Source organism: Rhipicephalus microplus, chromosome 6 (genome assembly GCF_043290135.1).
Source record: "Rhipicephalus microplus isolate Deutch F79 chromosome 6, USDA_Rmic, whole genome shotgun sequence".
NCBI lineage: Eukaryota > Metazoa > Arthropoda > Arachnida > Ixodida > Ixodidae > Rhipicephalus > Rhipicephalus microplus.
The window spans coordinates 83777712-83790446 of record NC_134705.1 but is presented as its reverse complement, the minus strand read 5'-3'; the positions used below and the strand labels follow the sequence as shown (position 1 = coordinate 83790446).

Sequence of the window (12735 nt, the reverse complement as noted above, 5' to 3'; positions counted from 1 at the left end):
GTTTGCTCCAAAAGTGCAGTGCGCGTGCTGGCGAAAGCGCCCCGATACAAAAATGACTCCTACTCCGCAGGATCTTGTCTTTGAAAGCGTGAAAAACGCGTCTGTATGGAATTCGCTCCGGAAGTTACAGACATCGAGAGGGGTTCTGAAGTTCGCTTCCTGTATAAACAGGACGTCTACCCCTTCATGTTTGGCGAAGGCTACGACTTTTCTCTGTTTATTCTTATCTCTAAATCCTCTTACATTCCACGTGGCAATCTTCATAAAGTTCATATTCGTGTAGCTATTTAAAAAAGGAGGGTGGCAAGATTCGATGATTTAGCTAACATGAGACGCGACATGAGAAAATACGCTGGGAGCACGGGACGCGACCAGCGTTCGAACACCTCAGGCGCTAAGGCGCGGCCACGCACAAAAAACGGACTCGGACGCGTCCGAGGCAACCGAGCACATCTCCCCCCTCCCCCGGCACCACACGGCGCCGCGACGCCACGCCTACTCGATTGTTTCGCCGCCACCCGCGGGGGGGTCCCCCTTGGACGCGGTGCTCTTACCCAGCCTCGGGGTCTTCGCCTTCGGCGGGGCGTCGCTGTCGCTGCCTCTAACTTCAGGCCCGGTCCGCCGCTGCCTCGCCTCACGAGTGGAGGAACCCTCACGGGAGTCGCGCTGCGGCTCGTCTCCTTGACGGCGACGCGAGCGAGACCTCGGCTCGTGGTGGGTGTCGCGACTTGAGGCCCGCGCGCCCGAATCGCGACCAGCCCCGTCTCCGTGGCGACGACGCGAGCGCGAGCGAGATCTCCGCTCGCGGCCAGACGCCGGGTGAACCGCGGGCGGGTCCGGCCGCCGGCCCTTGTGGGGCAGAACCTGCTCGAGGGAAGGGTCTGACGGCGCGCGGTCGTCGTCCTCAGACAGGGCATAGTGCCCGCGGCTCACAATAGGCCTGTCATCCCTGGCCGGGGCTTGCTGAAGCGCTCCCAAATCCTGTGCCGTAACAGGGGCTAGCACGTTGGCTGGCGCGTCGGAGACAGGGTGGCTCGTCTCCTCTTGCTCAGGAGGCACCGGGGACGCGTCCTCTAAGGTAGCCAAAGGTGGCCAGTCCTCGGCGCCCGATAGGCTCACGGGTGTTGTAATGGACGCCGATCGCGTCGGGCCCGTCTCGGTATCAGTTGTTTCGGCGCCAGAGGACGCCGACGCCGAACTAACGGAGGCAGACGCTCCGCGCGTCTCTTCCTTGGCACCCGAAGACGCCGCACTGCCGCTTGCGCTTGAGACTGATTCCCCGTCGCGACGCCAAGAGAGAGGGCCCCTTGCGGTCGTGCGGGGCGTGATCTTCGGCGTGAGGACCTGTAGACGCGAAGTGGTCTCACCCGACCTCGGCGAAGGGGCACCGGATGACTGGCTAAGTGCTGCGTTGGTGACTGTCAGCACCGACGAACCGCGGGCAGCGGCCGCGTAGGAGCGCCTGCGAAAACACTCGCGCGTCCCGTGACGGCCCCCGCAACGCGTACACTCGGCTGTGCAGCCCTCTGTGTCGTGGCCGAAGACGCCACAACGCTTGCAAAACGCGGCCGTGCACGCGGTCGCCATGTGCCCGACCTCGCCGCAGCGCGCGCACACACGGCGCATCCCGCGGTACTCAAACATTACTCGGTGGCCCGCGATGGTGATGAAGTTGGGCACCGGTCGACTCATCTCAATTTTAACAACTCGAACACCGCTAAGCTTATTAAACCTCGTTGTTACAGGGGCAAAAGAAATGCCCTTAATTTTGCCGTACTGCGCAAGGGCGTTGCCAAGCGTCTCGTCGGACATGTACACAGGGTACCGGTAAACGTTAACAAACGTGACCGGTGGCCCGACGGCCTCAACCGGCACGTGCTGGTCGTTCACGCGGAAACCTTCCGCAACCATTAACTTCGTCGCCTGGCTAGCGTTCCGGGTACAAAGGAGAAACTTGGCACCGCCCATGTGCTGCAACACATAAACACTATCGTCACCGGCAGTCAATTCAACAGCGTCAATCAAATTATCTATGCTTACGTCGCCTTCCGGCGCGGTGAACAAGAAACAGTTCTCCCGGGCTGGGAGCTCCATTGGGGTCGCCATACTGAAGGACGCTGGTCCCAGGAGGGCGAGACTTGTGGAAACTTGTAATGTGCAGACGGGCTGCACTCTAGTAGAATGGGCGGCTCAGCCGAGGTGAGGACCGCTCAGTAGAGGTAGGCGCCGCGAAGACGGCAGGGGGACTCCGGGGCAGCAGGCGTTGTCCGGGTCCAAGCGGCTGCAGGCATCAGGGGGCACCAGGCGGGAGCCGGGAACCCAGGAGCGGCAGGCGCGCGCGGAACGGAGCAGCGCTGCCACGGGGCGTCTTCTTTCTTCGGTCTTCAGAGGGGCCGGGGGCCGACGTCAGCGTGACGTGAACCCAGGTCTCACAGGGTGACTCGTAGAAAACAGCTAGCTCGACACTTTGATCTTAGCCAAAAGGCCGAGAAGCGATGCAATTCATTAGCACGTAATTAAAATCCATTCTTTCACACCTCGTACTTAGTTCTGGCCAAAAGCCGGGCAAACAGTAGCAAAGCAATTCCGACGTCCACCCATGCACAACCAGCATTGTGCACCGACAGCGGCAGCGCTGGCTTCACGGCATTGCTTTTATCCCCAGTCCGCTTGAAGTTTCTAGTTTCGCTTACAAACATGTTAAAACTGAAACCTTCTTTTTCCCAGAGGTCGAAGCCACGCGTGCTTGCTTGCATGCGTACTCTCTATGCGCCCATGACGTCACACCAAATGCTTGCTGGCGAACATTATCAGGCATGTCGCGAGGGATGCTACAGCACTTGGTTTAAAAACTGATGCATAGTGTACATGTCCAACTCGAGCACCAAAGTCTGGAAGGGAAAAAAAATGACTGTGCAAAATGTGAATACGTCACCCATCCAACATGGCTTCTACGCCGGCTGCCCAAGCAACGCCTCTGCAACGACGCCCACAATCATCGGCAAAAAGGTGGTGCCTTTGGCTGCTTCAGCACGCTCAACATATGCCTTGCAAGTTCCGACGTGGCGGAACACCGCATCGAGGTCGACGAAGGTCCTGCCGTGAAAGGCAGACCCGGGAATGCGTGCGAAACGTCTACCGCGTGGGTTGTGAAGCCGGTGAATGAAGGATCATGTGGCAGAGGGTGACGGAACGTGAGTGTGCGACTTGCCGCTGCGATTTCGTTCAAGCGTTCAACGGGCCGGCAGGTTCTGTCTGTCGTGGTCGAAAACGTCCGAGTTTTGCTGATTCCGAGGGGTAGGAGTGCTATGGTGGCGTGTACGAGGCGCTGGTGCGGCGCTCCGTCGATCGTGCCGGACGGACATGAGGCGGCCGAAGGCGGTCGTCAAGTGGTCGCGGAAATCAGTGGAGAAGTACTCGCCTGCGCTTTTCGTCGAAGACTCGCGACAGACGGTCTTCGGGAGACACGGGTGGTTGCACAAATGCGACCGTGCGTCAACGTGCAGCCATATTCGTGGATTATTTCGCCCCATTACGATAGCTTCGTCACTGCGCTCACTGGTGTTGCTTGTTTTTGTTGACCTTCACTTGAGGCTCACACCCACTGTGGGGGATTGGCTGGTTTGTTGTTCTGCTTCTTCGACTTCTACATACTCGGCTTAGTGAAGCTGTGAGGAGTGACGAGTGGGTACGGAGGCAAAGCGCGCCCGGGGCATGATCTCACGCGTCCTGGGGTCCACGTCGCTTCAGGTACGTGCGTGGTGCGTCCGTACGTCTAGTGCGCAATTTTCTTGGAACTTCCAGCAACTGGCAATTCCACTGAGGTGAGCGTGCGAGGATGTTCGTTGTAATTAACGAGAGCCAACGGTGGATGAGCTGGTATGAGATGGTGTTCAGAAATGAAGTGTTTGATCAACAAGGCGATGCCCGCCGTGGTGGTCTGATGGCCGTAAGGTACTCGGCTGCTGACCCGCAGGTGGTGGGATCGAATCCCGGCCGCGGCGGCTGCATTTCCCTGTGCTCAGATTAGGGTGCACGTGAAAGAACCCCAGGTGGTCGAAATTTTCGGAGCCCTCCATTACGGCGTCTCCCATAATCATATGGTGGTTTTGGGACGTCAAACCCCAAAGGTCAGTGGACATAGGAAAAGCACATCGGGGCTTTGCCGCTCCACCGTACAGCAGGTGTGTGCGGAGTGGGTCCTGTGGCGTTCTTTGCGATTTTAATTTGTGATGGGGAATAGTGTAGATGCGTAGACGTGGCGAGAGCACGCGTGTTCAGGTTCAGACGCCGCGTGAAGATGTGAAATAAAAATGCCTTCGCTTGCCACTGCAACTGTAAACAGAAACACCAACCAAACCCCATTTTCTAGAGGCTTTTTTATTTTTCGTTGCGAAACGGGTGAATTCGAAAAGCGGAAATAGCTTGGCACATACATACACACTTCTACACACATACATACATACATACACATCGCACATGCATACACATCGTATAGACACTTCTAGCTCTCCTCCGAAACAGTAATGATAATTTCCTCAATAGTTTTATTAATATGAGTAGGAATGTTAAAAAAATAAGAAACTTGAGTATGTACGTGTGAACATAACAAAATAAAAGAGACCCTCCATATATGAAATACACACGGAAACATTTATTTTCCCAGAGCAATCGTAAGTGTAAACACAGCTAGCGCACTCCCTGCACGCGAATACCGCGTCAGCCGGGGCGGCGTGCCGCCACCGTCTCGGACACTCGACGCACCCACGCCGTTTACCCCGATATCATGGGTAAATCCGAACACTCCTTCTATCATTGAATTTATTGTCGAACTCACCCCGCAGGGGGTGAGTGGACCGATCCCGGAGGTAGTGCAATACCGGGCAAACCCGTGGCGGAGGTGAAGCAAGCTTCAAGCACTCCGCCGCATCACAAAAATAAGTTTAATATCTTGGATCCAAATAGGATCCGTATCAGATATTAAGCTGATAAGAACAGAATTTTTTTTATTATACTTAGTACACAAACATCATACATGGTTATATAACAGAACAAGAAACGGTAATAAAAGGTGTATATAATAAAATCAGGTAACAAAAAGGCTAAAAAAGAGTTAGTGGTGTTAGTATGAATAAAAGCGTATAACAATAAAAAACGCGGTATCACTTCTCAAGTAAAAAACTATTTACAAAACGCCTATATGGCCACGATAAATGTCCGTAGAGGCAGCGATTGTGTCTGAAACGCAAAGTCTTTTCATGGTCCGCAGGTAGCTCCTGGAGCAGAACCTGCGGCAGACACGATCGTTGGCCGGATCCCACGAGCCGAGGCAGCCTACGACGATGGCGTCAACGGAGACGCGCTGGAACCGCTGGAGGAGATGACGCTGTAGAGGGGCGTACTTCTCCTCCTTGACCCTCCGAGCCTCCTGGAACGCCTGCATGCGGTTGTCAAAGCGACAGCAGACGTCCAGGATCAGGGCTTCCTCACCACGGGCCAGGACGAGGTCGGGTCGCAAGCCGGGGACGCCGACCTGCTGGTTCTCCCCGATGACGGTGAACCGCTCCAGGGCCGCCTTCTTGAGGCGCGCAACGATGGCGTTGTGGCGCTCCGTCATGGCCCGGCTCTGCCGCATGCAATGGCAGAGAACGTGCGGCAGGGTCTCCTCCCCGTACCCGCAGCGTCGGCACCTCTTGTCAGCTGCGGGCACCCACGTCCTTGTGCCGTTCAGGGGGAGAAGATTCAGCCGGGCTCGGTGGATGAAGCGCCACTCCTTGAAGCGAGTGTAGCGGCCGGACCTCATGAAGTGGAAACTGGCGGGGTCCGCCGCTACACACGCCATCGCCTTGCCCTGGGACGGCTTCTCCTGGAGAGAACGGTCCCGGTCCTGTTTGAGGATGGCCCGAAGGATCTTGATCAGCTTGTTGCGGTTCCGCGCTGACACCGTGGCCTCTCCGCAGGTGATGCGGGCGCCCTGGTCCAGTAGCTCCCAGGCGACGGACAGGCGACGGGAGGCTTTGCGTGCCTCCGTCCAGACAGACTGCAGCTGGGTCGCAGTCTGCCGGAAGTCGCCCTCCGTTTCGCCTGAGAGGTAGGCCTCGGTGTCGTCCGTGTCCGCTGGTCGCCTCAGCCGCCTCGACACCACCCGGTTGAGCTCCTCCCTCGCTCGCTCCCGGACCTCCAGATCAGTCGACGACAGGAGCTTGAAGGCCCCGTCCACTCGGCAGATGTCGCTGAGCTCCGCCGCAAGAGGGATCCCTGCAGTGCCGGCATGTGCGCTCCCGTACACATACTCGTTTGACGCTCTGGCCGGCACGTACAGGGTCTTCTTGATCAGCGAGCGAAGCTCCTCGTCCAAGCGATGCCACTCTCCTTTGCTGGCAAGGCCCACCCGCATGGCGAAGTTGAGGGCTGGATATAGAAATGTTTTAATAGAATCCAGCCTCTGCCATGGGGTGAGCATGGAGGAGAGCAGCCGTCTGCCGAGATGGATGGCCTCGTCGACCGTTGTCTGGTCCGGTAGCACCCGAAACCCCACAGGACGCCCCAGGAACCGGTGCCCCTCGAAGTCCGCCAGTGCAGGGACCGGGACGCTCCCCACGGTGAAAGTGGTGGGCCGTGTGCCCACCGGGTAGCGCCCGGGCAGGTGGAGGGTGCGGCACTTAGCAGGCTTCAGTCGCAGCCCGAGCGGGTCCGAAAGGGCCGTCACCACGTTGAGGCGGCGCTGCAAGGTGGCGGGATACCGGCGAGCAGCTTCAGATCATCGGCGTAGGCAAGGATGTTGTGTTGCCTATCGCCTCCCTGCACCGCTCTGATGATGGGGTCCACCACCAGGTTGAACAGCAGGCCGCTCAGGGGACAGCCTTGGCGTAGGCCCGCTCCGATGGCGATTGGCTCCGTGGTGCCGTCAGCTGCCACGACGCAGGTGGTGTTGGCGCGGTAGAGTTCCTCCACGATCTCCGCGAAGGGCTCCCCCGCGCCGGCGCCGCGGACAGCATCGACGAGGGCCTCATGGGCGACCGAGCCGAAGGCGTTGGCGTAGTCGAGGAACCCCACGCACAGCTCCCCACCTCCCGTCCTGGCGTCGTCCAGGCGTCCCTGCAGCACGAAGTTGTGTTCGAACACCCCATCGTGCGGCAGGAAGCCCTTCTGACACCTGGACAGTACCGCATGGTCGCCCAACCACCGCTGCAGCCGCGTGGTGAGACACCCGGCGTACAGTTTGGCGATCGTTCGACCAAGGGCAATGGGTCGCCAGTTTGTGGGGTCCTCGCGGTCGCCCTTCTTGTGAATGAGGATTGTCCTCGTCGACTTCCAGCTCCGGGGTGTGCGGCGGTATTTGAGGCAGACGTTGAATACCGCCGCAAGGTACCGCCCTTCAGGGTCCACCTGCCTCTAGTGGTGGTAAGTGAGGCGGTCCTCTCCCGGAGCTGTACTCTCGCACCTTCGGAGCTTGGCTGCGACCTCGTCGTCCAAGAAGGGGCAGAGGTACAGTTCCTCGTTGGTGGGGGCTCGCGTCCTTAGGATTGTCGTGTCCACTGCTGCTGGCGACCAGAGGCGGGCGTAGTAGCTTTGAAGCGTGCCTGGGTCAATGGGGCAGAGCTGCGAAGGGCCCTCCGCAATCAGGCGGACGGCACGGCGCCGGTTCCTCCTGTAAAGAGCCTGTATCTGGGAGGGGTTATCGGGATTAATCTCGCGCCGAGGTGGTGCTTGGCGCGAGTCCCGATTGGGCAGCCTCAGGTGGTCAGTAATGGCTGCCTCTGCGCGGTCCAGGATGGTTTCGAACCGTGCCCACTCCTCCTACACTTTGATCTTAGCCAAAAGGCCGAGAAGCGATGCAATTCATTAGCACGTAATTAAAATCCATTCTTTCACACCTCGTACTTAGTTCTGGCCAAAAGCCGGGCAAACAGTAGCAAAGCAATTCCGACGTCCACCCATGCACAACCAGCATTGTGCACCGACAGCGGCAGCGCTGGCTTCACGGCATTGCTTTTATCCCCAGTCCGCTTGAAGTTTCTAGTTTCGCTTACAAACATGTTAAAACTGAAACCTTCTTTTTCCCAGAGGTCGAAGCCACGCGTGCTTGCTTGCATGCGTACTCTCTATGCGCCCATGACGTCACACCAAATGCTTGCTGGCGAACATTATCAGGCATGTCGCGAGGGATGCTACAGCACTTGTTTTAAAAACTGATGCATAGTGTACATGTCCAACTGGAGCACCAAAGTCTGGAAGGAAAAAAAAGGACTGTGCAAAATGTGAATACGTCACCCATCCAACATGGCTTCTACGCCGGCTGCCCAAGCAACGCCTCTGCAACGACGCCCACAATCATCGGCAAAAAGGTGGTGCCTTTGGCTGCTTCAGCACGCTCAACATATGCCTTGCAAGTTCCGACGTGGCGGAACACCGCACCGAGGTCGACGAAGGTCCTGCCGTGAAAGGCAGACCCGGGAATGCGTGCGAAACGTCTACCGCGTGGGTTGTGAAGCCGGTGAATGAAGGATCATGTGGCAGAGGGTGACGGAACGTGAGTGTGCGACTTGCCGCTGCGGTGTCGTTCAAGCGTTCAACGGGCCGGCAGGTTCTGTCTGTCGTGGTCGAAAACGTCCGAGTTTTGCTGATTCCGAGGGGTAGGAGTGCTATGGTGGCGTGTACGAGGCGCTGGTGCGGCGCTCCGTCGATCGTGCCGGACGGACATGAGGCGGCCGAAGGCGGTCGTCAAGTGGTCGCGGAAATCAGTGGAGAAGTACTCGCCTGCGCTTTTCGTCGAAAACTGGCGACAGACGGTCTTCGGGAGACACGGGTGGTTGCACAAATGCGACCGTGCGTCAACGGGCAGCCATATTCGTGGATTATTTCGCCCCATTACGATAGCTTTGTCACTGCGCTCGCTGGTGTTGCTTGTTTTTGTTGACCTTCACTTGTGGCTCACACCCACTGTGGGGGATTGGCTGGTTTGTTGTTCTGCTTCTTCGACTTCTACATACTCGGCTTAGTGAAGCTGTGAGGAGTGACGAGTGGGTACGGAGGCAAAGCGCGCCCGGGGCGTGATCTCACGCGTCCTGGGGTCCACGTCGCTTCAGGTACGTGCGTGGTGCGTCCGTACGTCTAGTGCGCAATTTTCTTGGAAATTCCAGCAACTGGCAATTCCATTGAGGTGAGCGTGCGAGGATGTTCGTTGTAATTAACGAGAGCCAACGGTGGATGAGCTGGTATGAGATGGTGTTCAGAAATGAAGTGTTTGATCAACAAGGCGATGCCCGCCGTGGTGGTCTGATGGCCGTAAGGTACTCGGCTGCTGACCCGCAGGTGGTGGGATCGAATCCCGGCCGCGGCGGATGCATTTCCCTGTGCTCAGATTAGGGTGCACGCGAAAGAACCCCAGGTGGTCGAAATTTTCCCATAATCATATGGTGGTTTTGGGACGTCAAACCCCAAAGGTCAGTGGACATAGGAAAAGCACGTCGGGGCTTTGCCGCTCCACCGTACAGCAGGTGTGTGCGGAGTGGGTCCTGTGGCGTTCTTTGCGATTTTAATTTGTGATGGGGAATAGTGTAGATGCGTAGACGTGGCGAGAGCACGCGTCTTCAGGTTCAGACGCCGCGTGAAGATGTGAAATAAAAATGCCTTCGCTTGCCACTGCAACTGTAAACAGAAACACCAACCAAACCCCATTTTCTAGAGGCTTTTTTATTTTTCGTTGCGAAACGGGTGAATTCGAAAAGCGGAAATAGCTTGGCACATAGATACACACTTCTACACACATACATACATACACATCGCACATGCATACACATCGTATACACACTTCTAGCTTTCCTCCGAAACAGTAATGATAATTTCCTCAATAGTTTTATTAATATGAGTAGGAATGTTAAAAAAAATAAGAAACTTGAGTATGTACGTGTGAACATAACAAAATAAAAGAGACCCTCCATATATGAAATACACACGGAAACATTTATTTTCCCAGAGCAATCGTAAGTGTAAACACAGCTAGTGCACTCCCTGCACGCGAATACCGCGTCAGCCGGGGCGGCGTGCCGCCACCGTCTCGGACACTCGACGCACCCACGCCGTTTACCCCGGTATCATGGGTAAATCCGAACACTCCTTCTATCATTGAATTTATTGTCGAACTCACCCCGCAGGGGGTGAGTGGGCCGATCCCGGAGGTAGTGCAATACCGGGCCAACCCGTGGCGGAGGTGAAGCAAGCTTCAAGCACTCCGCCGCATCACAAAAATAAGTTTAATATCTTGGATCCAAATAGGATCCGTATCAGATATTAAGCTGATAAGAACAGAGTGTAAATTTTATTATGTTACTGACAATGCATGGGATGTTTGGAATTAGCCGGACGACATCGTATTGGTCCTGGACATAGCACCGGGATAGCCAGTTGGAAGTGGACACGGATGGTGGTACCAGGGACGCCAGGGTGTTGATCATCACAGGAACCACCGGAACAGCAGCGGCTTAGTCAGGGCACCTGGCAGGTGGTGGGCGATGTGGCGACGTAGACAGTGGGTCTTGTCTTGGTCATCGGTCGTCTAGCTGCGTCCATGTCCCACGTGCGCATGGTAGATGGCGCGGGACGCTGCCACCACCTCGCTCACGCAGAGTTTCTTCATGAGACGCAGGTAGCTGCGGGAGCACAGGCGCTGGAGGACGCGGTCGTTGGCCGGGTCCCAAGCGCCGAGGGCCCCGACGATGACGGCGGCCACCGTTACTCTCTGGTAGCGGCGACGCAGGTAGTCGGCGACGGGTTGGTAGCGTGCGACCTTGTCGTTTCGCGTGTTGGTAAAGGCCTCCGGTGTGTTCTCGAACGGGCAAGCCACGTCGATCACCAGGGCCTCCTCCCCGCGAACCAGGACAAGGTCAGGACGCAGTCCGGTGTCGCCGACCGGCCGGTTCTCGTACGCTACGGTGTAGTCGCGGGCAGCGGCCGTGCGAAGGCGCGAGACCACCGCGTTGTGCCGTGCCTGAGACATGGCGCTGTGCGTCATGCAGTGGCAAAGCACGTGCGGTAGCGTCTCCCTCGCGTAGCCGCAGACCCGGCAACGCTGGTCTCGGTCAGTAGGGCCCCACATGACGGCGCCATTCGGGGGTAGCAGGTTGAGGCGCGCCCGGTGGATAAACCGCCAGTCGGCGAAGTGTGTGAACGCTCCCGTGGAGATGAAATGGGAGCTCGCACGATCCGCCGAGACGCAGGCCATCACCTTTCCCTGGTTCGGTTGGTCATGGAGGGCGTTGTCCCTGACGTGGGCCAGCACATCTCGTAGCGTCCGCATTACCCGGTTCCGCTGTGTTGAAGGTAGCGTCGCGTCGCCGCAGGTGATGGTAACGTTGTCGGGCCGCAGGGACCACGAGACTTGTAGTCTTCGGGACGCCTTACGGGCCTCGGTCCACACGCTGCGCAGCTGGGTTGCCGGCCTTGAGTGGACGACCTGTCGGTCGCCAGAGAGGTACGCCTCCAACTCGAAACGGGTAGCCTCCCATCCGAGGCGGGTGGAGGCGATCTCGTAAGCGTCGGACAGGGCGAGATCCCGCAACGACTGATCTAAAGTCGTCAGGAGCTTGAAAGCGGAGTCGATACGAGAGATGTCGTATAACTCCGCTGCCACCGGTATCGCTACTGCTCCTCCGGAGGCGCTCCCGTAGACGTAGTTCGTCGAGGCGTTCACCGGTAGGTAGAGTGTTCGCTTGACCATGGGCCTGATGGCAAGGTCCAACCGGTGCCAATCTGTTTTAGTCAGGGCGCCGCACCTCATGGAAAAGTTGAGAGCGGGGAACACAAATGTCTTGAGGGCGTCAATACGCTGCCAGGGGGCTAGGAGGGACGAAAAAATTGCCGTGGCGTTGCGAATGGCGTCCTCAATGACATTGGTCCCCGCTCGCTGTGGAAGGCGGAAACCCACCGGGCGTCCGAGGTAGCGGAGCGGCTCGGAGTCGCTCAAGGCTGTGACCGGGACGCCGGAGACCCGGAACACGGTTGGCCGCATTCCGACGGGGGTGACGCCGCTGAGGTGCAAGGTCGTACACTTGCCCGGGTTGAGAGATAGCCCGAGCGGTGTTGATAGCGCCTCGACCGTGTCGATGCGTTGTTGGAGAAGAGCAGGACAGTCGGCCAGGGGCGTCAGGTCGTCGGCTTAGGCGAGGATGTTGTGGTCGTCGCCCGTGCCTTGGACGCCTCGAACTACGGGGTCTATGACCAGGTTGAAAAGCAACCCGCTGAGCGGGCAGCCCTGGCGTAGACCCGAGTGGATAACGACCGGATCTGTCGTGCCCTCTGCAGCAACGATGACAGTTTGGTTGTCACGGTAGAGGTCCTCGATGAGGGCGGTGAACGTCTCCCCAGCACCGGAACCACGGAGGGCATCCAGGAGGGCTTGGTGAGGCACGGACCCGTAGGCGTTTGCGAAGTCCAGGAGGGCTGCGCAAAACTCCGTGCCACCAGCTCTGGCTGCGTCCATGCGGTGCTGAAAGATATAATTCAGCTCGAAAACGCCGTCATAAGGGAGGAAACCTTTTTGGCACCTTGACAAGACCTGGTTATCCATGATCCAGGCTTGCAGGGAAGCCTGGATCATGCACCAAACCTGGATCATACACACAAACCTGGATGAACCTGGATCATACACACAAAGGGAAGTTTATTTAACTCCAGACGAAAACAACAGATACATTGATATGTTTTACACAGAAAATGCATATACAGTTTCGTGAC

At 57.4% G+C, this 12735-nt stretch overlaps 1 long non-coding RNA gene, 1 other non-coding gene and 1 pseudogene across 2 annotated transcripts in view; 1 reads left to right on the top strand and 2 right to left on the bottom strand.

The window, feature by feature from the left end:
* Nucleotides 1-12735, top strand: part of LOC142765343 (uncharacterized) — a 104085-nt gene that overhangs the window by 50253 nt on the left and 41097 nt on the right. The gene's annotated exons all lie outside the window — the stretch shown is intronic.
* On the bottom strand, nucleotides 4847-5075 carry LOC142766484 (U2 spliceosomal RNA; annotated as a pseudogene).
* LOC142766301 (U2 spliceosomal RNA) lies at nucleotides 10160-10349 on the bottom strand. Its single transcript, XR_012884480.1, has one exon. It is a non-coding gene; the product is annotated as a U2 spliceosomal RNA (small nuclear RNA).